We start from the raw sequence: 26043 nt of genomic DNA on the forward strand, positions 1-26043 counted from the left end.
GAGGTTGGAAGTCACTGTTTTAAGGCAGGGGCCAGCAAATGGTGGTCTCCAGCTGGCTGCTTCTTTGTAAATAAATGTTAGTGAAGCACAGCCATGCTCATGTGTTTATGTATGTCTATGGCTGTGTTCATGATAGAATGTCAGAGTTGAGTGACTGTGACAGAGACCATTGGGTTGCAAAGCCTAACATATTACTCTCTGGCTCTTTATAGGTAATAAAAACAATATAGAGGAACTATAGAAGATACCCTATACCTTCCGAGTTTCAATAAATCTTTCCAAATCTTGATAAAGGCAATGTGGGGAGTATCAGAAAACAGAAAGAGGGTGAGCTCTTCTATAAGGGGCTTGACTTGAAGTTGTGATTTCCTTTTTTTAAAATGACCTTTCTATCTCCTTCTCTGCTCCCTGTATACCCATTCTCCTTTCCCACTATCCTAACAGTTGCACAGGCTTCTCCATTATGCATTTGGACTTGGCTTCACTGGCTATCTTCACTGCATGCTCCCCTACACATGAGCAGCCTGTTGCAGTGGATAAGGAATGGTAGTTGGAGTCAGAGGATCTGAACTTGAATCCTACCTGTGCTACTTAGCTGTGCAATCCCAGGGAAACATACTCAGCTTCCATGGACTTCAGTTTCCTGATTAGTAAGAGACAGAATGCCCTACTCTTAGGGTTATTGCAGGGATTAAGACAGATGAGTTGAAGTGCATTGCAAACTGCCCAATGTCTTACACATTTCATTTACTACTTTGGCCACAAGTTCTCAGGAAAATGTACGAAGTGCAACTAAAGGACAATGCACTGATGCACTGATTTCCTTTTGGGATTCACTAGGAAGGGATAGGAACTGTACATCTTCTAAAATTGGGTTTATTTTAGCTTGACAAGAGGGGAAAAATGCAAACTTTCTTAAGCCGCTGTTTTTATGGCTGACTGGAATCCAGGATTAGCACAGAGAGCTTGCACACTCAGATGCTGGCCGTAAGATGCCGTACAGCAATGGCCATTAGCGAGATTTATAGCCATGACTGCATCTAATTCATAATCTGGAAAAGGGCAAAATAGGAGTCGAGAAACTATCTTTACCTAAAACTTCAAAGTTAGACATGAAGTGGAAGAAATTTGTAGTAAAACATTAAGAGAGGCCCTGAGTATCTTACAGCTAACTTCGGTGGCTCACAAGACTTCGTGGCTCAGCACTACATTAAGAGGGTAATGTATACCGATATTAAGAGGGTAATGTACACCGATATTAATTCATAAAGCAGATGAAGACCCTGGAATCCTTTCCCATCCCTGATGCACAGACCAATTTCATCTCTAAATCCCTCATCTATCGCCCCTGGGAAAATCTTGTCATGTACAGAATCCTCACAATGATTTCCAGAAACTTCATGTAAACATACAGAGAAAAGAAAATGTTAACCTCTCTCATAACTCACAGGCAGTGGCCAAAGAGGAAAGTGTCTTTCTTGTAAACAGAGATCCTCACATCTGTTACTTCTCTTGCAATCTCCTGACATCAAATTCGCTCATAGCAAAAATCATTACTGGTCAATTCAGTCAAAACCACCAAACTGATTTTGTTTATAAAAAATTCCAGAACATTACAAGGAAACAAAAACCTTTTCGAAAAATAATCTACTTCTTGCAAGAATTCGACACAAGGGCATCATTATTTCTATGCAGCTATCATAAGATTTTAAATCACATGTTTTGAGCTCTGCTCATAAGGCAGATTAGCTGCATTTTGGTATCTCCATGCCAGAGACCAACAGCTGAGCCAGCCCCACACCACAGAGAATAAACTGGCAACAAAAACTATGTACAGAGAGATTAGGCAAAGACTTCACATTTTCCATTTTGATAAAAACTTGCAAGAATATACTGTGAACAATCTGTCAGACCCAAGACTGCTAGTATCTTTTTTTTTTTGTTCTTTTATTCCCCCTACTTGGAACTTTCACGATTTATCACCATTGCAGATCTAGAAGTACCATTTGAATAAGATTAGGTGATGCTAATTACTACAGTTCAGCTTCATTCAGCTGCCATCCATGGGCCTTGTTAAAGCCCTCAATGACCAACTTCTTGGCCTCATAAGCACTTACTGGAAGAAACCAAAGCCAGAAAAGGATGAGAAAAGGGGCCCAAAAGAATTATAAAAGAAAAAATAAATTTTAAAATATCAGATAATAGTAAAAGGAAAGTCCAGTTTCCAGAACCTGTTTGGGGAGATCCTTTCAGCCTACCCTTATCCACCTCTCCCTTCTTTAATTCCTGTTGCACAAAGCATTACTGTCTCATAGTTTGCAATGACTGAGTCTCAGATGGAGAACAGAGATAAAATCTTACATGACTCTAGATTTCTCCATCCCTTATTGATGAGAACAAAAAAAGAGAGAGAAGATCACATGCTCTTAGTTTACGAACTCTTTGATATAATCCAAAATTGGCTTAATATCTATATTCCAAGTGCTTAAAACTTACCCTGAGAGAGAAGTCTCTTGCTTGAAAAAGACTGGTAATCAAATTAATTTACCTTTCACTTTTCCTAAGTAGTGATCCTTGCTTTCCATCTTGCCTAAAAATCTTTGTGTTCCCAGGTTTGACTCACAATGTTCACACTAGGACCCTTTCTCATACTATTTAGAAAGGCATTAATTGATAAAGGGACCATTTTAGGTGGACACTCAGGCAACTTGAGTTCCAACAACTTGACAGAAAACTGCTGCTGTCCATGGACAAGGATGAACCTCTCTTTGTTCTTATCTGTGCCTACAATGCAGATAGATCACTTCTGGGCCCTCTGCCTGGCTCCATGTAACCACACGGCTGCTAAAAATCTGCCTGGGATTAGGGGCGTACACTGGACTATGGAACCAACTAAAAATATGGGCTCAGATGGTCAGCAAACACTCAACCCCGGCCTCATTTAGGGGTTGCTCTACACCAGGGATGGGCAAACTTCCTCTCTGAAAGGATAGGTAGTATTGTCTTAGGCTTTGCAGGCCATAGTGTCTCTATCACAATGAATAAGTGCTGCTATTGTACTGTCAGTACAGCATTAGACAATATCTAAATGAATGAGCAGGGCTGTGTTCCAATAAAGCTCTATATATTAAAATAGGTGGCTTGGCCCGTGGGTCATAGTTTGCTGATTGCTGCAAAGAAACTTGTCTGACTAGCTGACCCCAACTCATACAGCATCTGGTTACCTATTTTACTAGTCCCCATCCTAAAAACCATTGCATACAGTTTCTTAAGTCTGCCAGTTAGAGTTGATGTAGAACCCCCCAAATCAATCTAAAATGTGATAGAAGAAGGAGGCACATTTTTTAAATAATTGGAGGGAGGCCCAATTTCTGAGATCAGAGGAAGATACTAAACTCATAGAACAGTCTTGTACAGCTATATCAATGTAATGACCAGCCTCTTAAGAAAACCACATAAAAGGACAGCAACCGACCCAACAAACCCACCAGATCTTGTAACCAGAGCGGTTTGAAATAGGCTAAGGTCTCCAGAGATATATAGGTGAATATGCAGTTTCTCCTCTGTACCTTTCTGAGATTACATGGGGAAAAGCATGGAGCACAGAGCTCATTGCATATTGACTATCATCATCCACCTTTACCAGACAAGGATTTGAGCCGTGCTTCTCTTAGCATGATGTGCCTACGGATCACCTGGGATCTTGTTGAAACGCAGATTCTGCTGCTGCAGGCCTGGGGTGGGACCTGCGACTCCTCATTTTTAACAGGTGTCCAGGTGATACTGGTGCTGCCAGTTTAAGAATCGCATTTTGATAAACAAGGACTTGGGGAAGTGGCTAGCAACCTTGGCTGCACACCAAGGACATGCCTAGGAAGCTTTCTAAATACAGATGCTGGGTCAGTCCCAAGCCAAATAGATCAACATCTCTAAAGACGAGGCCCAGGCATCCATATTTATTAACGTTCCCCAGGTAAATTTCACGTACAGTTAAGATCGAGAATTGCTGAGTTAGAGGCTCAGAGAAATTAACTGACTCGCCCAAGGTCACTTGGCCAGTGGCCAAGCGGGGACTTTAAACAGTATAAAAATTTTGATGGCCCCATGATCTTTGAAAATGATTCTAAAAAATATTACTAGGCAGGCATAACATAGGCAAGGATTGCATCGTTTCCAGAAGAAATGCTAAAGTGAGAGAGAGAAGACAAGGAAAGGTGGGATTAAACTTATTCAGGGAGCTATCAGTCCTGATCGAGGGAACACAGAGAAAGCAGGCAGCACAGTCGCTCTGTCCCAGTGTGAAATTCCCTTTCAAGGATCATTGTTTCTTCATGAAAGCAACATGGTAGGAGCCTCTTGGAAGGCATATTCAAGTTCCGCAATGCGCAGTACCTTGAGCTCCTTTGATGAATCACCACATGATGAAACTTTAGAGGCTGAGTAATCACATTTGGCTTCCATTCTGCCTCTTGGGAGGTTCAAAAAGTCATATTTATGGGAATGGGTAAAATTACTGACCCAGGGTATTTTTTGTCCCAAATAGGACCAAGGTAAGAGAAGACGAGGAGGAGGAGGAGGAGAAGAAGAAAAGCAATACTGGGAAATTATCAGACAACCCGAGATTTTCTGAGTCTCCTAAACGCGTTCAATCTAATGTTGTGAATGGAGGTCCATTTTCATCTGGAAAAACATGAATTTCAATTACATTTACACAATTGTTCAACCACAGTTTTCAAGATCAGATACATTTTCTCACTGTCTGCAGATCCTGTGGAGAATAAACCTCCCCCCCTGGGATGAAGACCTTGGCTGTGTAATTTGGGACATGCTACCTCAAAGGGAAAATGAAAGCGTGATTCTCTCTTGAGGGAGGAATTGGACGTCTCCCAGACTAAGCAAATGGCAGCTGCAGACGGTACTGTGAGGCACAGATCCGCTGCTGGGAACGACATCCTTCGAGGTGGAGGATGTGAGGGGCCCAGGGTGCGGTGGGCCCTGGGAACACTGTGAGCTCATGTGAAAATTCCTAACGTTGAACATGCAGGGAGACCCCAGCGTTTTGCCAAATGTTTTCAGGAGCTTACATTTTAAGCATCATTTTTCCGCACTTCTGTTCTTTTTGGATATTCTTAAGGACATTTTGTTTCTTTATTTTGTCCCTCTCTGGCTCCATTTTGGGCAAGAATGAAATACAAATCTTACCCTAAAAGATATATATTAACCAGCTCTTTCTAAAGGGAAATAAAGCTGAGAGTTCCAGTGACGGTGGGAAGCGTCTCACCAACTCTATTTCAGTCCCCCGGGGTTCTTCCTCAGGAGCTCCAGAGTTCATGGGGACCCATTGGTCAATGCTCAGAGGGCTCACAGCAAACACATTTCACATTCACACAGAAGCTTATGGTCCTGTCGCTCAAAGGGACTGCAGGGCTTCTGCAGTTCACCCCTCATTTTAACGATGAGCAAACAAAGGCTCAGTGACAGGCAGTGACCTGTCCAAGGTCACACAGTGATGCAGGGGCCGCAGTGGGACTAGAGCCAGGGCTCCCGGCTCCCCAGCCAGCATCTCCTCCCACAGCAGGCTGCCCACTTCCCTAGCGGATGTGGAGCAACGGACTGGAATGAGCCCCCTTTCCTTTCCCTGAAATACTCAGTGCAGTGACTAACATAAGGTTCAGAAAGTTAGGTTCTCAAAGGCAGTGGCAGTCCACTTAGCATGTGTGGCGGTATCTATCAGGACCACAGGTGAATGAACTTGTTAAAAATACAGATTTGCTGTCCCCTGTCTCCCCGTGGCTGACTTAGTGTGGCCCTGGGTTGGCCCTTGGGAATCAGTATTTTAATAAGTTTCTCATGTAAATGATCTGAGTCCCACATATTCTGAATGCTGGTCTAATGTGCAGAGGAATCCTTTGAGACAATGACCACAGATCCTTCTCTACTATTAGCTTTGTAGGCAATCCCCAGGAAGCAGGAAAGATTGCCCTTTCCTATTTTCTCTCCCAACAAAATCAGGGCTAAGGGTGAGGACGCATGCTTGGATGAAGAAGGCAGTTTTACCATCTCCAGGTGTGCAATGTGGCCCTGTTTCTTCTCCTAGGAAATCTCTCAGCTAAACTCCTGCTCTAAGAAAAGGAGGCACTGAAGCTGTTCAAGGAAGGAGAAAACTAGGTGAAACTATTTGCACTTAGATTCCATTTTATCAGACGTGGTGATAGTTTTTTACTGGGTATCACACTTCCTGTTAATAAAGTGAAAAAACAAACACGCAAAACCTCTCACAAAAATACTCCAACTCACTCATTTTGAATCTGTATTTTCAGTCAATGTGACTACCTCAGTGTTACTGTAAAAGTGAAACTCTTGAAAAGGGGACTGGGATCAGAGTAAAGTGTCAGTTTCGTGAGTAGACATTCCTCCAAGTGCTTGGCATTTTTAGAATGTTTTGCTTTTGTTTTTTTACCCTGACTGCAGTAAATGAACCGTGATATGAAAACACCGTTTTTCTTGTGTTGTGGCCTAGCATTTCCTGAGAGAAGCCACGGCTGTGAGGTAGCGATGGGGGACATGGTGAGTGCAGAGGAGACAGAAGAGAAGAGCTGGGAAAGAGATGCAAAAGGCACAGAAAAGGGAGAAGAGAAAAGCATCTGCAATGAGATGCTCTGTAATTAATCATCTCCATGAAATTCCAAGTCTCCAAGTCCCATCCGCCATGCAGTTTGCTGACACAGAGGAGAAAAAGCGCTTCCACAAACACACGACTAGTAAAACTGTTACAGCTACGTGAATAGCCAGGTTCCAGCAGGAGGCAGTGGCCCTTATTTTTAAAATTATGCATGAAATCATGCATGTGGAGAAAAAGATAACAAATTCCCCTCTCTATGCCTTGGAATATGGGAGTCCCAAAAATATCCTGAGAATATTTTCTGTCTCATGTTGGTGCTGGTAGACGCTAAACTACCAACATATTTAGCTGTCAAAGTCCCTTGAGAACGTTATTGTTGATAAACTATCACTGGGGGAACTGGAGGTAGACCCTCCTTTTCCCACGCTTGCATTTCTATAATAGATGGTCTCATAGGAGGAGGAAACAAGTGACTCTGACTGAGTTTTCCTTCCTCACAGAGCGCCTGTGTTTGCAAGCTGAAAAGACTCCTCGAAATCTCCTTTACTTTCACTCACCTGCGTTGCTTCCTGCCGTTTAACTAAAAGAGGAAAGGTTCAAGGACTCACTAAAGTTTCCAGCACATTTTCTGTGTTTTCACTACAAAGTGACAACATGTAGGCCATAGAATTCCTCTGGACAGCTAATTTTAAATGAGTTTGGATGAAAAGGATAGTCCATGTAGGTTTACTGATGGTAACAAATCGACCATCTTGTGATAGCTGGGGAGGCTGTATTTCTGTGGGGGCAGACTTTTGCTGTGAACCTAGAACTGCTCTAAAAAAATAAAGTCTATCAGAAAAAAAGGATCCATCATGTTTGTGAAAGTGGACAGTGGATCCAAGGAGTCTGATTCTACTTTTTTAATTTGTGATTATAATTTTGTGAAATAATTTTATTTCTGTTCCAGAAATAAAAAACCTAGGTCTTGTTCTGGCTCCTTATCTCTGTGCTTCTGATCTGCTGTCCTTGTGCCATAAATCTTAACTTTGTGCCTCTGTTTCTCCTATTACTTTAAGAGGAGAGGAGTCAAGATGAGGGAAGATAAATAAGGTAAGATAATTCTCTATTTTGGAATTTATATGCCTGTGTGTGTGTGTGTGTGTGTGTGCACAAGCACACCAAAAATTCCTTATCTTAGTGGAAGAAAATATAATTAAACACAGCCAAAGTGATTTCAGTTATTTCATCTTTCTGGATTCTAGTGTTCTCACTGGTAAAGTGAGGGCATGGAGATGGATGCGAACATCCCTTCCAACTCTAAGCATCCCTGAATGTAGACCAAATGTCTGGAAATGTTTGGAATTGATTGTCCCTGGTAGTAATGGCCAATCTGCATGCCAGGCTCGATGCTCTCTTACTGGGTTCCCCATGTGACCACCACGAGGGAGCGTCTTTGAGGGAAGGAGGTCATGGTCAGAGCTTCTAGGGATCAGGCTCTGGTCTCACTGTCGTCTCATTGTCGTCTTGCTTTGCTTACCCAAACAAGCTATCTTGCTTTTAGACTTGGCCTGAGCCAGCTCAAAGCCAAACATGGTAAACCAAAGAGCTCTTTGGGCCACACGGATCAGAAGGGTTGGAAAGGGGCTGACCTCAGTCCAAGAAAATGCAATTATTTGAACCCAGAAGACAATAATATGTAATAGGGATTTTAACAAAAAGCCAGTAATCCTGGAGGGGCTTTTTTACAATTCTCATGAGCCTTTTAAATAACTTGTGTTGAAAGCTTCTTACTGTTTTAAACCAATGGAGCCATAGCCTTTACTCCTAATCATCAGTTCAACCAAAAATAATTCACTTGGTATCTTGGTATTATACTATTAGTATGTAGGAAGCGCTTACAAAATGAGGAGCTTGAAGCCCAAATTCCCGTGGTAGCAGTCTTTGAGAATATAACAGTGATTTAATGAAAAGCAAACTCAGGTACATCGTTGATTTGATGTTCTGGGAACACACAATAGTTACTGGCCTCCAGACTGACTGCCTCTGCCCTGCCTTTCACCAAGTTCCTTTCTTTACTCCCCTTGGAGTGAGCACAAATGAGTGAGCCGTGTTCTTCTCCAGGCTTCATCACAGAATTCTGTGAAGTTGCTCTGGGCACTAAAAATAGTTCTGGTGTCAGAAAGGAACATATCTTTTTTCTTTCTTCTCTTCTCCCCTTCCTTCTTTCTCCCTCTCTCCCTCCTCTCCTCCCTTCCTTCCCTTTTCTTTTCCCCAGAGGAGCTTATGAAAGTACTGTGGACGACAAAGAAGAGACAAAACAGTAAACCCCTAAAAGGCCCCTTCATCTCTTGTTTGTCCTTCGATGGCAGTAGAAACACCACAGACACCAAGAGGATTCTAACGTTAGGCCCCTGGGAACAGAACATTCAGCCCTGGGAGTCTCTTCAAGAGAAACATCAAATTACTGGTTCCAGTTGTTTCAAGCTTTACAAATGAGATATAGGATGTGAAAACCCTTTGTCTGTCCTCACACACGTCACGAACGTGGCGTATCCTTACTGGCATTTGGTGAATACTACAGGCTGCCAAGCAGATTCTGCTTCCATCGGCAACTACGCTGCATTTTCTGAGATAGGACCATGGGTGGACATAAATCTAGAACAGAAATTAAAAAAACAAAACCCAGGTCTTGTTCTGGTTTCTCAGTCCTCGTCTCTGTGCCTCTTATCTGCTATGTTTGTGCCGTAAGTCTTAACTTTGTGCCTCTGTTTCTCTTATTCTTTTAAAAGGGGAAGTGTCAAGATGAGGGAAGATAAAAATAGCTGCAAGATTCTTCTTGTGGCTGTCGTTGCCCATAGTCAAACCTACTCTCGAAGAGCTGATCATTTTACAGTTCAATTACAGTTGGTAACTTGTCCCTGTGTTCACCTTCAAGGGAGTTTTTTTTAAAAAGGCTATTTCAAATGCTGTTCACCTTCACATTCAATTCAATCACCTATTTAGGGTTTTTCATGTCCTCTACCAGTATTTCTACCTTGTCTGGCTTGAATTTTTTTTTTTTTTTTTTAGGCTTTCAGAGGCGTTCCCCGGTGGTGACATGAGGCCACAGGCATGTATGCTGCTCTCAGAAATGCGTCACTGGAGAGGCCATGGGTCCCCTGCCTCTCTGTATGCCATCATTCCTCTAGGTTATTTTCATCCACCATTTAGCTGCATCCTTCCCGAATACCTTCATATAACTTGAATCTCTTATCAGCTTCCCAAATGTTCACCCTGGGACTTTTCCTTGTCATCTTGCTATGTGGCTGTAACTTGGAGAGAAGCTCCGGTGTTAACTTTATTCGACAACAATGCCGGAAGCCAGCATTAGCTTGCAGTTCTCTTCTAGTCCTCAGCGACTAGTCCTAAATGTGCCGAGAAAAGCTTTATTTAGTAGCTTTAGCTCATCTTAAATGCTGCAGCATGAAGCCATATCAGCCACTTCCTGTAAAGACTAGGGCTGGGGCAAGGGTGTTTACCTACAGGCTTTGAGTTGAAGAGTCATTGAATAAATGCAAAATCTTCTAAAAAATCTACTTGAAATCCTATCGAATAATTTAAATCTTTGTACTTAAATGTTCTTGAGATTTTTTATTTGTTTAAGTTGAGGGTTCAAGTGCAATCTTGTTACATGAATATATTGCATAGTGATGAAATCTGGGTTTTTAGTGTAATTATGCCATGAATATTGTACATCGTATTGTACCCATTACATTCTCATCCCTTGACACCCCTCCCACCCTCCTACCCTTTCCCTCCAGTGCCTATTAGTCCACACTCTATGTCCACATGCACACATTATTCAGCTCCCACTGAGAGGTGAGAATATGTGGCATTTGACTTTGTATTTATTAATATGATTAATAAGAATAACAGCTAAGCTTAATCTATGATTGTTATTGCTATTACTATCACTGGTGTTAAGAATATTGAGGCTGAGTACAGACAGTGGCTGAGCTAGGAGCTTTATGCACACTGGCTTCTATCATCATTACAAACAACATTTTACAGATCTGAAAGTGAGATGAGATTTGGTAATTAGCACACAATCACATAGTCAGGAGTTTGAACTTGGCTTGTGTGCTTTGCAAAGCTTTGAATTTGGCATTTATGCTGCGCCATGTGCAAATTAAAAGGGGCTGTGCATCTGGTGGGCTGGGGCGGGCTCCACTCACGGGTTGGAAGGGATGAGAAGAGGAAGTTAAGGGAGTCACATCCCTAGACTGTGTGGAGCTGGCTTCTTTCGCAATCCCATCATCCTCATTTGGACCACACGGATGCAGGTTTAATGAGGCTGCTCTTTTCCCTCTCTACCTGCGCTTGCTCTCTGTCTGTCTGAGGCAGGGAATAAATGCATGAATAAATAAATGAAACAAAATACACATGTGTGCCAGACCAGTCTATCTCACTGGTATATATTAGATGTTTCACTAGCCCATCAGGTCCAGAGTTTTGGCCTGGACAGACTTCTGGGTGGTCTGCAGGAGAAACTGCCAATTTCAGAGTTTAGTCCACTCTGGTTCTGCAACCCACAGGAGAACCACACTGTGTGACCAACCCTGAGGCTAGCACCTGAGGCTGCCACAAATGTGGCCAATTTTGTATCTCCATCTAAAAAGTGCTTTTTTTTTCTCTTAAGAAAAACAGAATGCACACTTTATTTTGTTTTCTTATTTTTTACTTTCTATTTTATTTACTTAAAACCTTTTATTATTATTATTGCTATTATTATAAAGGAAATCCCATAAAAGGCGTATTTTAACTGGGTTGAAAACAGTAATCACCATAGTCTGGAGCATAATATTCCACAATAACAACTGATTAAGTAGTTGTATAAGACACGCTGCCCATGAAAGGTGTCCTGTAAAGACTTTCCCTGCCCCAGGCATTCCAGGGATTTGTCTAGTCCTGGTCCCTCTTCTCTGCCTGATTGGTCTGGGTAGGTCTATTAGTCTGTTTTCGCACTGCTGATAAAGACATAACTGAGACTGGGTAATTTATAAAGAAAAAGAGGCTTAATGGACTCACAGTTCCACGTGACTGGGGAGACCTCACAATCATGGTGGAAGGTGAAAGACACGTCTTACATGGTGGCAGACAAGAGAGAATGTGAGCCAAGCAAAAGGGGAAACCTCTGACAAAACTATCAGATCTCATGAGACTTACTCACAGTCTCAAGAACAGTATGGGGGAAACCGCCCCTATGATTCAATTATCTCCCACCGGGTCCCTCCCACAACACGTGGGAATTATGGGAGCTACAATCCAAGATGAAATTTGGGTGGGGACACAGCCAAACCATATCAGTTGGTAAGTAACGTATGAAGGAGAATCTTTCTAGGTGCCAGCAAGGAGACAAAATGAAGGATGTACCTGAGTTTGCCTCTCTGAAGGTCAGTGTTTGTGGATATAGGTGACATCTTTTAGTGAAAATAATTCATGAAAGAAGTCCAACAGCAAGGGTTCTGGAGAAGTTTGCAGCACCAAGAGCCTCGGTATTGGAGTGAAACTACGTAGTGCCTGGGGTCCATAGGCTCAGGCCTGGGGAGCGCTGGGGGTGCTAAGATGGGCTATTGCCTTTGTGGACTGGAAGTTTAGGACTGAACCTGGAACAATATTAACCAATAGTACCAACTACCACATGGCCCAGTTAAATAGGGCTTCCAAGAATATTTATCAGAAACAGAGAACTCAAAAAATAACTGCTCCAATGCTCTGCTCTAAAATGGTATGATGCTCCACCAAGTCAAAAGATGCTGGCAAAGTTGTGAAGAAAAGCGGATGCTAATCCATGGCAGGTGGGAGTGTAAATTTGTTTAGCCATTATGAAAAGCAGTGTGGCAATTTCTCAAAGAATTCAAAGCAGAATTACCATTTGACCCAGCAATCCCATTACTGGGTATGTACCCAAAGGAATACAAATCATTCTACCATAAAGACACATGCACATGTATGTTCATCGCAGCCAAATTCCTAATAGCAAAGGCATGGAATCAACCTAATGTCCATCAGTGGTAGACTGGATAAAGAAAATGTGGTACATATACACCATGAAATACTGCACAGCCATAAAAAATGAAGTAATATATTTTGCAGCAACATGGATACAACTGGAGGCCACTATCTGTTCCCATCCTAACACAGGAACAGAAAATCAAATACTACATGTTCTCACTTATAAGTGGGCACTAAATGATGAAAACACATGGAAACAAAAGAGGGGAACAAAAGACACCAGGGTCTACTTGACGGGGCGAGATGGAGGAAGGTGAAGATAAAAACACTACCTATTAGCTACTAGGCTTATTATCTGCTTGGTGAAATAATCTGTACACCAAACCTTTGTGACATGCAATTTACCTATATAACAAACCTGCAATGTGTACCCCTGAATCTAAAATAAAAGTTTAAAAAACAATCAACTCAGAGTTGGTGAAGGAAGTTACCTTGTGTATGCCTACATTTGTATTTTCCTGCACATTTCCTAAAATCAGCTAATACTGTGACATGAAATAGAGCATGTAGGAGTCAACGAGTTGGTAAGAAAGTAGCAAACTTTCAAAGGCCCCAAACTAAGTGAAAATGGGCACCCAGAAAAGAAAACAAGAGTATTGAGAATGGATTTGGTCCAAAGGACATTCCCTAGATCCAGATGACCTTAAACCTTGATGGCCTTACATTTGCAGGGTGGGCAAGGAGAGGAGAGTAAAATACAGGGCTTCCCTAATGTGATGAGCCAGTATCACTACTCCACCACATACAGCCAGGGTTCCCAAGGGAAAAATCCTTAGGATAAGATGAAATAGAAATACCCTTCAACACAGGCCACCCAGACTTTCTATTGATTAATTTCCAAGGAATATAAACTCACACACACAATAAAAACACAACAGAAACAAAGAAAACATAGCATCTATAAGGAAATAAAGCACCATTTGTAAGAAACTGCAGAAATACCAGATGAGACCAGCAAACTCTTCAGATATTAGAAGTATCAGACACAAAGTATAAAATAAACACGTTTAAAATGGAAAAGGTAGAATTTAGAAATGTGATGAGGAGGCAGATACTACTGAACACAGGACCAAGCATATCTGAAAATTCATTCATTAAGTATTAGAAATGAAAAATAAAACCACTAAGTTAAAAACTAACTGGATGGGTTTAATGGCAAATAAAGTATTTTATTTAGCTGTTAATAAACCTGAGAGACTAAATCAACTGAGAATTAAATACATTATTATCAACTAAATACATTATTCTGAATGTGGCAAGAGACAAAGAAAGGTTAAGAGACATGAAGGATGGAGTGAGACAGTCTCACATGTCCAATCAGTTATTGGATGAATAGAGGAAGAGAGTGAAAGAGGGTGAAGCAATATTTGAAGACATAATGACTTAGAATTTTCCAGAATAGTCAAAGAAACCAGTCATGAAATTCAGGAAGCCCAATACATCCTAAGCAAAATTAATAAAAAAAGAAATCTATACCTATACATTATGACAAAATTACAAAACAACAAAGAGGACCCTAAAAGCAGTTTGAAAGAAAATACAGATTACTTAAAAGGGAGAACTGATAGGAAACTTCTTAACAGCAACAGCAGAAACCAGGATACAGTGAAATATAAGCATCAGTGCACCTGGAGAAAATAACTGTTGACCTAGAATTACAATTCAGCATAAATGTCTTTCAAGAATGAGGGTGAAAAGACATTTGCAAATAAAACTCTCAGTAAAGGAAACCTTATAATATGTATTCCAGACCAAAGAAGTCACTCCGATGGATGGTTTTATGCAAAAGGAATGATAACCTAAGAAAGTGGTGAAATGTAGTTGATTCTATATTAAAAGTTCCAGTATAGGCCCGGCGCGGTGGCTCAAGCCTGTGATCCCAGCACTTTGGGAGGCCGAGACGGGCGGATCACGAGGTCAGGAGATCGAGACCATCCTGGCTAACCCGGTGAAACCCCGTCTCTACTAAAAAATACAAAAAACTAGCTGGGCGACGTGGCGGGCGCCTGTAGTCCCAGCTACTCGGGAGGCTGAGGCAGGAGAATGGCGTAAACCCGGGAGGCGGAGCTTGCAGTGAGCTGAGATCCGGTCACTGCACTCCAGCCTGGGCAACAGAGCGAGACTCCGTCTCAAAAAAAAAAAAAAAAAAAGTTCCAGTATAAAATGGTAATAACACTCTTAACTTTTGTTTTGTGTGAAACACACACACATAAGACAGAACTAAATTATCTCATAATAACAGCATATAAATTGGGAGGAGAATTAGCAGAGTCAAGGTATTCTAAGGTCCTCTTGTGTTGTTACAGAAAACGAAAAGGTATTGATGTTTTAATTAAATGTGGACTTTGATAAGTCAGGATGCATGTTAAAATTTCAAGGGTAATTATTAGAATAATAAAAACTACAGTATTTGATTCCAAACACTAAAAGAAACAGAGTGAAGTAAGAAAATATCCTCAATTGACCCACAAGAAAGAAGAAAATAAGACTAAAAGATGAGACAAATAGAAATCACAAAATGAGATGGAAGAAATAAATATAAATATTTCTAGTACATTTAGGTGAACTAACTGTTCCAATTGAACAAAACATTGAAATAAAAGATTGTTATTCTGGATTTTAAAATAAATCTAGCTATGTGATGTTTATAAGAGACACATTTAAAACATAAGTGTTCAGAAAGGTTGAAAGTAAAATGAAAAAAGATATTTCAGTTAAATATTTTTAACAATTTGGTGTAACTACATTAATATTGGAAAGAAAGAGACTTTAAGGCAGAAAACAGTAGAGAAAGGAAATCATTATATATACTGATGAAAGCTCAATTCAAAAGAAAGGTAAGTTTTAACTATAAATATAGACGTGAAATATATACATCATCCACAAAAAATTATTTCTAGAATTTTCCATTTAATATTTTCGGACTGCAGTTGACCATGAGTAACTGAAACCACAGCTTTCTGTGGTTTCAACTGCAGTTCAAAAATATTAAATGGACAATTCTAGAAACAAACCATTCACAAGTTTTACACTGTGCACCATTCTGAGTAGTGTGATGAAATCTCATGCTATCCTGCTCTGCCTCTTCTTAATTGCAAGAAGGGTGAGTATAACACAATAAAATATTTAGAGAGAGAGAGAGGATTTTCAATAACTTTTATTACAGTGTGTTATAACTGTCCTATTTTATTATTAGTTATTGTTAATTTCTCCCTGTGCCTAATTTATAAATTAAACTTTATCATAGGTATGTATGCATAGGAAAACACAGTATATATAGGATTTGGTACCATGGGTGGTTTCAGGCATGCACCGGGGGTCTTAGAACATAGCCTCTATGGATAAAGGGGGGCTACTGCAAAACAAAACAAAAAGTGCACTACTTGCACAGTGAAAATCTCTCTTTCAGCCCTAATTGATAGAGCAAACAGATAAAACAAAACTCAGCAAAAATACATCAGATTTGGGGCATGTTCTGGAAAAGATCCTCTTATCTTCTTCCCTCTACTCTTCCATGAAGCAGAGAGCAGTGGCATCTTATGTGTGGCATTAGGAGGTATTGGAAGCTGCTTGTCACATTTTGTTCACAACTGAGTGTTCCTGAATTTTAAAAAGTAGCGATGAATCGCAAACATTTATATAAAAATAGCACTCTTTGGCTACAATTTGGTAAATAACTGTAACAATCTCTGAGTTGTCCATCTATTGTTACTGGGCACAAAGAGTGGAGAGTAATTAAAAAAGACACACATGCGCACACACACATACACACACTCTCATACTCACATACATACACACGCACACACTCTCACACTCACATACACTATACCCTTCATTGTCATACTGCGATCCAAATTATTCCAAGTCAGCTTCTTAAAAAAAAATCCTAAATATTCATTTTACTTCTTATCCTCCAAAATCATGGAGAAAGGAAACTTTAAAAAATGATTATACTGTAAAGAGCTTTTAATTTTATTCATTTTCTTAAAAAAAAAAAAAACTTGACAAAAGAGAGCATGAGGATCCTTTTACTTGAGCCCTCACCATTAAAAACCTAATGAAATACTTCTTGTTCCTTGAAGACATTTTGCATAAAGAAGATTTGATTTTCCTGAGTAACTGGAAACATTTTTGTGCAGACATGTCTTGCACTAAAGATAGCCTCTGGGTTTTTGGATTTTATGTGAGTAGATCAATTAGGCCAGTTTGCTGCCTCTATGTTTTCTTCTTAGAGCTCTTCTAGACGCTTTGTATTTACCCTTTTTTTCTAGCATTCAAGGAACTGCAAAGAGCAAGCAAAGGAAATGCTTTGCTTTTTCAAGTACAGAGATGAGTGTTTTTCATGGAAATGAATGCTGGCTGCTTTGGGGAGTTTTCTGAGGTCAAAATCCCTTAGAATAAAATTTACAAAGTCATTGGTTTCCTACCTCATTATGCATAAATAATGTAAGAATTTGTATTCTTATTTTTCTTCCAGCTGAATCAAAGTTCTACAGTTTTGCCAATAATTCCATGCAGAAGCCAATGACACGCACATTCCTGAGACTATCATTGCCATGGGTAAGTTTGCTGTTGCTATCAGCCAGTGCAATTTCCTTGATTAACCTGTAAAAACTGTTGTCCTTCGAAGAAGGCCGTTCAGAAATCAACTGATATTGTACAAGAAGACAACAGCAGGTTCCAGAACGTGAATTCTTGGTGATTTTAAATGATGATGTATGAAAGAGACAGAAAGGAAGAATAATTTGATTGGCTCCAGCCAGTTTGGCCCAGAAGGAAGAGCAGAAAAATTGCTTTGCCTAAGCAAACATGACATGAAGTCATACAAGAGCAGCACTCATAATGTGCAATATCAAAGCCTCATTTAAAATACATATTGTCTGGATCTGAGAGACATCCAGATGCCAGTACTAAAAAGTTTTTACTCATTCTGTTTCTTTATTGCCACTTTTCTCCTATTTCTTGGCAACAACTTCTGTATCCTCCTCTGAGACAGTGCCTTCAGATTTGGGGTGGGATCCTTTGCTCTGGTTGAACGATGACTGAACTCAAAGTTCAGGTAAGCTCCATTGGCATCCACTGCTGAAAATCAACCTGACTGAAAAAGGATAATGGTTTTGTAGGACAATGTAGATGCCCCCTCTCTAATGAGGACTTAGATTTCTCCTAGGATTCCAACATTTTTTAAAAAAAAGTTAGTTCTTTCAAAAGACCGTAGAAGAGTCGGTTCATGCGCAGGGCAATCTTTACAAGAGCATGGTTGGATGTAAATTATAGTTATTTTTGCCTGTCATCCCCTAAAGCAGGGTGTCCAATCTTTGGCTTCCCTGGGCCACTTTTTGGAAGAAGAAGAATTGTCTTGGGACACACATAAGATATACTAACACTAAAGACGGCTGATGAACTAAAAACAAAATGCAAAATATCTCATAATGTTTTCAGAACGTTTACGAATTTGTGTTGGGCCGCATTCAAAGCCATCCTGGGCCACATGTGGCCCATGGGCTGTGGGTTGGACAAGTTTGCCCTAAAGTGTTGTGAGTTCTTTGATTATGGTCTAGTCACCCACACATGGTTCATGTTAGTGCACAATAAATATGGTGAATAAAGGAAAGGCTGATTTTTCTGTTCCTTTTCATGTAAGGTTTGTCTTAGGGTTGGAGAGAGTAATGACATGGAGTTTTACCAATTTAAAAATCTTGCCTTCATCATAGTGTTTGTAGTCAATAATGTTACTGTTCACTAACATGTCCTTTTTCTCTCTCTATGTGAGGCACATAGGAACATATGACCCTGACTTCCTGATGGTTTGATCATGTGACTTGCTTTGGCCAATGAGATGTGATCAGTATGATGTGACCCTTCCAGGTAGAGACATGAACAGCCACCTCTGCCACATTCTCCATTTCCCCTGCCACTGTGACAGGTGAACCTCCAGATAATGGCTGCTCTGTCATCGGGTGCTGGAGTAAGGGTGATGACCACATGTAGCTGACTCACAGCCAATGCAGAACGAACACTGGGCAAAAGAAATAAACTTGTGTTGTTGTGAGCTATTTTGGGGATTGTTTATAGGTGTGGCTTTGCCTGGCCTGGCCCATCTGGATCAATACAGCATTGGAAAAGCTTCTACAGATATTACACAAACCAACTTCCCACAAATTATGTGTTAGCCAGCAATATAATGGAGCTGCTGCTGGTGGTGGTTCATTCATTTACTATCAACCTGACTTTTTGTTTTTCGATAGCTCAGCCAATGTTATGGGTATAAGAAAATACCCATGAAGTCAGAGCCTTTGACCATAATGACTGTGAATGAACTTAGTAATAAAATTATTGTGTATTGCAGATAGCGTTCTACCTTTAACAGTTATGAAGGGAAGTCAATTTTTACTTAGACGGGTTCCTTTTCATCTGTTTTTTTTCTCTACAGTGTTTATGCCTGAGGTTTATTGCTAGCAGTAAAGAGTGTCTGAGTATGTTATGGGAATAGCCAAATTCCCAGGGCTTTCAAATGTATTCCATAGGCCCCAGAGTCTGTTAGAAGCTGATTGATCATACAGCAAATACATCAAAACTGGTATTTATGAAATATCCCATTTCTTCGGCTCTATCTCTCATAAGCATGAACATCACATTTGGGAGTTGTGGTGCAAATATCTCAGATGCTAAGAGAAAATATTGTTACAGATTTTCCATGACAAGGAAAAGTTTCTTTAATTTATTCAATAATTTAATAAAAGATTCTATGTCAACTGACGAGTCTCATGAACAAATATTTTTAAAGGTAAAGTTTAGTGTGGCTTGTCTATCCAGACTTCCATAATCAATCCACCAAAACATCAATTACATAGCAGGATAAAGGACAGTTACTGTGAATGAGTGTGCAGATGGACTTTTGCATCTGACTAGTTCGTAACTGACAACAAAGCTTCTGTTTAATTTGTTCAAGATATGGGCAGAAAGTTCTGGCTTAAGAAGGGAAAATGAGCTATTAGACATGGCCTATATTAAGGATGCTACAGATGTTTAATGTTTTTAATTTGCATATTTGGCCAATGATTATTTGTTTGTTAATATACCTTCTACACATTCTTTCTGGTATAGTCAATCTGAGGTTGCAAAATCAAACTCCTATTTACTGTATGCTAATATTAATATTCCATGAGCCTCTATACTATGTACTGTTCTCTGGAGAAGACATAGTGTGTCTAACTGACTTGGAAAGTAATGTCTTTTCTAGTCACTTGCCTTTTGATGACACCAGCACTAACAACATGCTATAATGTAGATTGTACATAGCAGCTAGTTTTACTAAGTGCTATGCAACAGAGAAGAACTCAATCAATACATGTATTGATAGATTGATACCTATAGAATGCATCAATTTGGGTTTAGCTGAAGTCTAGGAATTCTTGAAAGAAATTTTAAAGCCCGAAGCAGAAAATAAGCATATCAACATGTCATAAAATAGATACAAAATCTGTAATAGCCCTATTTTGGTTCTGAAAGTGTAACATTTCATTTTTTATGATACAGAGATCACCAAAGCTCTTGCTTAAGTGTTTTTGAGGATAAAGGAGAGTTTAATCCAGAGTTGAAAAGGATTTTGTTAATAAATTGCCCCCAACATGATTTAATATAACTCACACTTAATATAAGTTGTGCAAAATTGTTCCCCTTCCAAAACATGTGGCGTAACATTATTTTGTTGTCAGAATCCATATGATTCTCTGAACATGTCCTAAAGCAGTGATGCGGACTGGGTTTTAGTATCTCCCAGGGAGTAACGTAGCTAGAGTGAGTGTACTCTTCCTTCTCCCCAGGGTATACAGCCCTGTGCAATTAAACACAACTTTGCCTGGACTGAAAGAGAGGTCTATGTGCCTTCTATTTTCACTATTCCTCCACATGCCCAAAAGAATAGCTTCCTGGGGATGCAAAAATAGTTCACTGCCCATTGGGTATGAGCTGAAAAAATCCACGTAAGGTCAGGAGTTCCATCCAGGTTTCCAACAGTGCATACCATTGAATTAGATTCGTGCATCCTTCCAGTACGTGGAATAAGCAGAATATCCTGGAGATAAGCCATCATTTTATATGTGTGTCTTATGATGTTCCCGCCTTGGGCTTATTAACCACAGCCTCCTAAATGGAAAGAAGCCTGTGACAGGCGACTCTCCCTCCTACCACATGCTGGTGATGCTGCCCGGAGAAGAGCAGAAACCGAGACAGAATAAGTTGGGTGGTCTGGTTTTAACGTTTTTTAATTTTCTCCCTGCTTTGTAAGCTCACTACATTTTGCTGCTGTTATTACCAAGGGTTCATTGAAAATGAAACTGGGGTGTCTCAGTGGGGTTTCACAGCAAATAGATAAAGCAGGTTCAGGCAAGACCAAGCCGTTCACAACCTGAAGTGGATGAAGCAGTAGCCATTTGTTTGCTGGGGTGAATGGGACATAATTTATTCAGCTGCAGCAGAGGCTGAAAGCCAATCTGGCCTTGACCCATTTATCTTTAGAAAACTAATTAAAGTGGAGAATCTGGCTTACTGTTGTTATTGAGGTTTTAGTTTTTTTGTTCAGGCCAAGCGAAGACTGAGGGTGAGTGCATGTGTGTGTGTGTGTGTGTGTGTGTCTGTGTGCATGTGTGTGTCTCTGTGTGTGTCTGTGTTGGGGTGAAAGCTGGGAAATATCAGTTTCACCTAAACACAGTGGCTGAAGGTCTAGATAATAAAGCAGTTTCTTAAACACAGCCTGACATCCTTTTGAAATGCAAACTAGTGGATTTAGCTGGGTGCAGAATCCTTTGAGGTGACAGTGAAATGCCATGGCAATTGAAAATGAACAACAGACAGTTTCCTGATTCCTTATAACCAAGAGTTTCTAAATTGCACCAAAATGGCCCCAAAGAGGCATGGAAGAACATTTTTATCACCAGCATTTTACTGAAACTCGTACTAACCATCAGGCAGGAAATGATGCCAGAATGTCAGTTGCTTTGTCCATTTCGTTTCAGAACAATTAAAAAAGTTGCATATCTTGATGATCTTTTGTAAGTGCTTAAATATATATGTAATAATATTAACAACATGTTTGTCACCAATGACCTACTGATGAATTTCAAAAGTTACAGTGTATGTTTGGAAGACTCATATATAAAACAGACATCTGGTTTTTGTGTTGTTTGTTTGTTTTGGCCTAGATAAGGTTATAGAAACAAGTAGGAAAGTCCAGCAGACACAGGGATGTTATGATATGTATTCATTCCAGTATGTTCAAGGAAGTGATAATCCTTGGGGAAAGCTACAAGGGTCATGATAACCATTAGATGAGGAAACCGAACTGGACCAGCTACAGGAAAACCTGGAACTCCCAAGAGAATGTGTTGGAAAGGACAGATACTACTGACTTAACTGAAGCCACTCGAGTTATCAGTGGGACCAATCAAACAGAACCCTGACTTGTCCCACCCATGACGTTTTCCCCTCCCATTTCCCTCTTAGTGTCAGGAGCCCTTGAGCTATTTGTCTTCCCTGTCCCCTTCTCAAGGTCTTCCTTTCTGCAGTGTTCCTATTCCAGATTTACCTCCTCATTTTCTTACTTCACCCAAATTACCCTGGTCTCAAGGAATATGGATATGGGCACATGGCCTCAGGAATAATGAATGGGGATACTACTCAGGGGACAATTTCTTTTTAAAAGCATGATTTCAAAGAAGGGATTTTAGACATTGTGTTATCACTGCCTGGATTTAAGGCCAAATAGTTAGCACTATGATATCACAGGTGCGCTGCACAAATAAATATGTACCCCTCAGGTGAGAGTCACCTTCCCGCCTCAGTCCGTGATACCATGTAGGGTGCATGTCTTTAAGAAGTGTTATCAGGGCTGGGCACAGTGGCTCTCGCCTGTAATCCCAGCACTCTGGGAGGCCCAGGTGGATGGATCACTTGAGACCAGGAGTTGGAGACCAGCCTGGCAAACATGGTGAAACTCCGTCTATACTAAGAATACAAAAATTATCTGGTTGTGGTGGTGTGCACCTGTAATCCCAGCTACTCGGGAGGCCAAGGCAGGAGAATCACTTGAACCCAGGAGGTGGACGGAGCAAGATTCCATCTCAAAAAAATAAAAAGTGTTATTAGCATGCAGTGGTATTGCGGAAACCAGATTAGATAACTGACTATTTTGGTTAATATAGTCAAGTAAGATAACCTGAGTGTTCTTGTCCTCAGTCCCATAGTGGGGGTAAGCTTTCAAGTAAAAAATATCCAATGCTCCCTCTCCAAATGCTCTGAATACTCTGAAAGAAATCAGGAAATTCAAGAAAAAAATGAAAAGCAAACAACCTATTTTTTAATTCCTTAAATTGTCTATGTCTCAGCTAATGGAAACCTTAGCACCTTACGCATGAGGGCTGATGTTGGTATGTTCTTATTAGCACAAGAAAAAGGCCAATATATTCTAACAGGGAAGAGCTAGTTTTCCAGGCAGACTACACATTGTCTGAACATTGGGACAGAATTTAAATCAGCCATTCGATGAGCTCATCTTCCACCAAGATTACATTGAAAACTTGGCCATTGGAGAAGAATATGAAAATGGTTGTTAACCATAAATTGCAAGCAGAGAAGAAACGACAAAACAAGTTGGCCATGTGCAGTATTCAGTCCACTCCAGATAATTTGGAAAGGGACAGTGGTGGGGGAATTTCTCAGGAATGACTGTACAAAGACAAATGGGGATGAGAGGAAGAAGAAGACCAATGCTTACACTATGCTGCATAGTCCGCCACACAGTCCTCTGGGAAGCAAGAGGAAAACAAATTTAAAGGAAAAAGAAAAAGAGATTATTCTATACATAATAGCACAGCACAGGCACAAAGTTTAGCTTTGTAGGTTGGCATTCCACCCACCCCCATCCCAAATTCCCTCTGAATGACCAGTAGGATATTTGAGAAATCCACATCCACAGTACAGTGTTGAATACTTACTGGAGATTTACGGGTCTAAATCATCACCAACTTGTTAACTTCCAAACCTGGCTTTTATTTTTTTTAACTTACTTTTATAAAACATATTCCTCTAAGATACACCATGCACAGTCCATTTTTACTCTAATGAATCAGCTGGAATAAAGTAACTGACACTCCCTGTCCAAGTGCGTCTGTGAGCTGTAGAACACGTTGTGCTCTAATTTTCTGAGCTGTACAACTAATTGAGTTTTACGGAGGCTAATTTGAAATACCTTTTGATGCTCAGATCTTAAAAATCGAGCTATTTTGTGCTGATTTATTTTTATACTTGACATTTCCAGTGAATTGGAACCACCTTTTAAAAAATTATAGTTTCACATCAAATTATGTAAGAGAATTTGCAGAGTATACATTTAAGAATAAAGGAACATGACCAGTCTCTTCCTGAGTGCAAACAATAATCTCTGGCCTGTTTGATTGAAAGTCATTAATAGTCAGCTGGGATAGAGGGGCTTCTAAGGGGAGTTTGTTGGTGACAAGAAAGCAACATGATGGTAGGATGACTCTGTTAACTGAATTACCGCAGCTGATAACATTAGTATCCTCAACAAATCATGGCTGTTGGCATTAGGGACTGTGATAGTCTTAGATGAGTTGGCTTTGCGTCAGCAGCTGAATTTATAAAAATACATTCACTCATTCTTGGATAACAAAAACCACTTTAGGGTAGCATGTCTGAAAGCTTCTGACTACCTCAACTGCTTCTTATGCCTACATAACTTTAGAGGAGCAAATGGAAATGTTCCCTAGTGATACAAAAGAATTTATAAGTTCCTTACAAATATAATAAGATGTTAAATGATGGAACTGGTGCATTTTTAAAGAGAGAGTTTTGTTTTCAATCATTTTTTTTTTTTTTTTTTGAGACGGAGTCTCGCTCTGTCGCCCAGGCTGGAGTGCAGTGGCGCGTTCTCGGCTCACTGCAAGCTCCGCCTCCCGGGTTCACGCCATTCTCCTGCCTCAGCCTCCTGAGTAGCTGGGACTACAGGCGCCCGCCACCGCGCCCGGCTAATTTTTTGTATTTTAGTAGAGACGGGGTTTCACCATGGTCTCGATCTCCTGACCTTGTGATCCGCCCGTCTCGGCCTCCCAAAGTGCTGGGATTACAGGCGTGAGCCACTGCGCCCGGCCTTCAATCATTTTATATAAGGTTTAGCAGCAGTTTACTCAGTTTGGGGTTGTTAGTTTTATTTTTAAAACAAACCCCATAATTACCAGTTCACATTAAAAATTAGCTTTAGAATAACTGATATAAGAAAATTTACCAACAGATCCCAAAGTTATTACCACAGGTACTAATTTAAATGGCACTAAGAAGTAACTCTCCAAGTGCTTTATAGTTATTTTCATTTTGGCAAAACAGGTGGGGTGATTGGAGTAGTGTTTTGATATTGTCCTTTGAAGCATTTTTCTGCTGAAACACTTCAAGAAATGAAGGGAAATCTTTTCCAATTATCCTCCTTTTCTCAGACACATGCTTCTTATAAATATTCAGGAAACATCTTTTCTGGGAAAAATTGAAACAGGAGTAGGTAATATGAGCCTTGTTTATAAACAGCCTAAATAGGCTGTAATGGATGACAGACCCATCTGGATAGTTTTGCAGTGCATCCTTCTTGAAGATGAGCATGTTTGACTGTTGTACTGCGGTCTGCCAAGGATAACTGCCTCGACTTTCCACTATTCAGAACTATATTGGAACCCCCAAAGGAAGAAGGCCTCAGGGGAGCCAATGGCTGCGAGACTCTGTTATTAGCTTTGGACCTAACTCGTGTCTCTCAAGAATAACCTGGATATAGCTCCGTTTGATGTGGAAACAGCGCCTTGTTCTCAGGAGCTGAGCAAAGTGGGCTTATGGCTGACTGTGAATTACACGTCACTAATTCTTACCATTTGGGAAGGGATCAGAATTTAATTTAATAAAAAAATAAAACTGAAATTTTCACTTACAAAGCCTGAAGCCACACCTTTGAGGAAGTAAATGCTACATGCTGTCTGAGAATGTTTTAGAATACAATTGGCTTATTGATTTAAATACTTAGGCACGGAGTCTGGTCCTTGGCTTTTACTTGTGATTGTACATTTAACCATTACCAATCATTTTCAGAAAAGGTTGATAAAATATATTTTCAGGGGTGCAAAAGGTAGAAGATTTTCATTCTGTTTGCTACTTGTCTATACTCTCAAGACCCTTATATCTAGAGCATTTTGAACATTACCAACAAAGTTCCTTTATAAAAGGTTCAAATCTCAATTTTCATGTCCATCAGACTTTAAACACCAGAGAAAATTCTCCAAGTGTTGAAGCTTTACTTAGTTTATGCTAAGCTGCAAAAATATTGTCTTTAG

General features: G+C 40.2%; 1 protein-coding gene across 1 annotated transcript in view; it reads right to left on the reverse strand.

The window, feature by feature from the left end:
• The window catches only part of GPC6 (glypican 6), a 609430-nt gene that overhangs the window by 73276 nt on the left and 510111 nt on the right, over positions 1-26043 (reverse strand). The gene's annotated exons all lie outside the window — the stretch shown is intronic.

The sequence above is a fragment of the Rhinopithecus bieti genome, unplaced genomic scaffold (genome assembly GCF_001698545.2).
Source record: "Rhinopithecus bieti isolate Rb0 unplaced genomic scaffold, ASM169854v2 scaffold_46235, whole genome shotgun sequence".
Classification (NCBI taxonomy): Eukaryota; Metazoa; Chordata; class Mammalia; order Primates; family Cercopithecidae; genus Rhinopithecus; species Rhinopithecus bieti.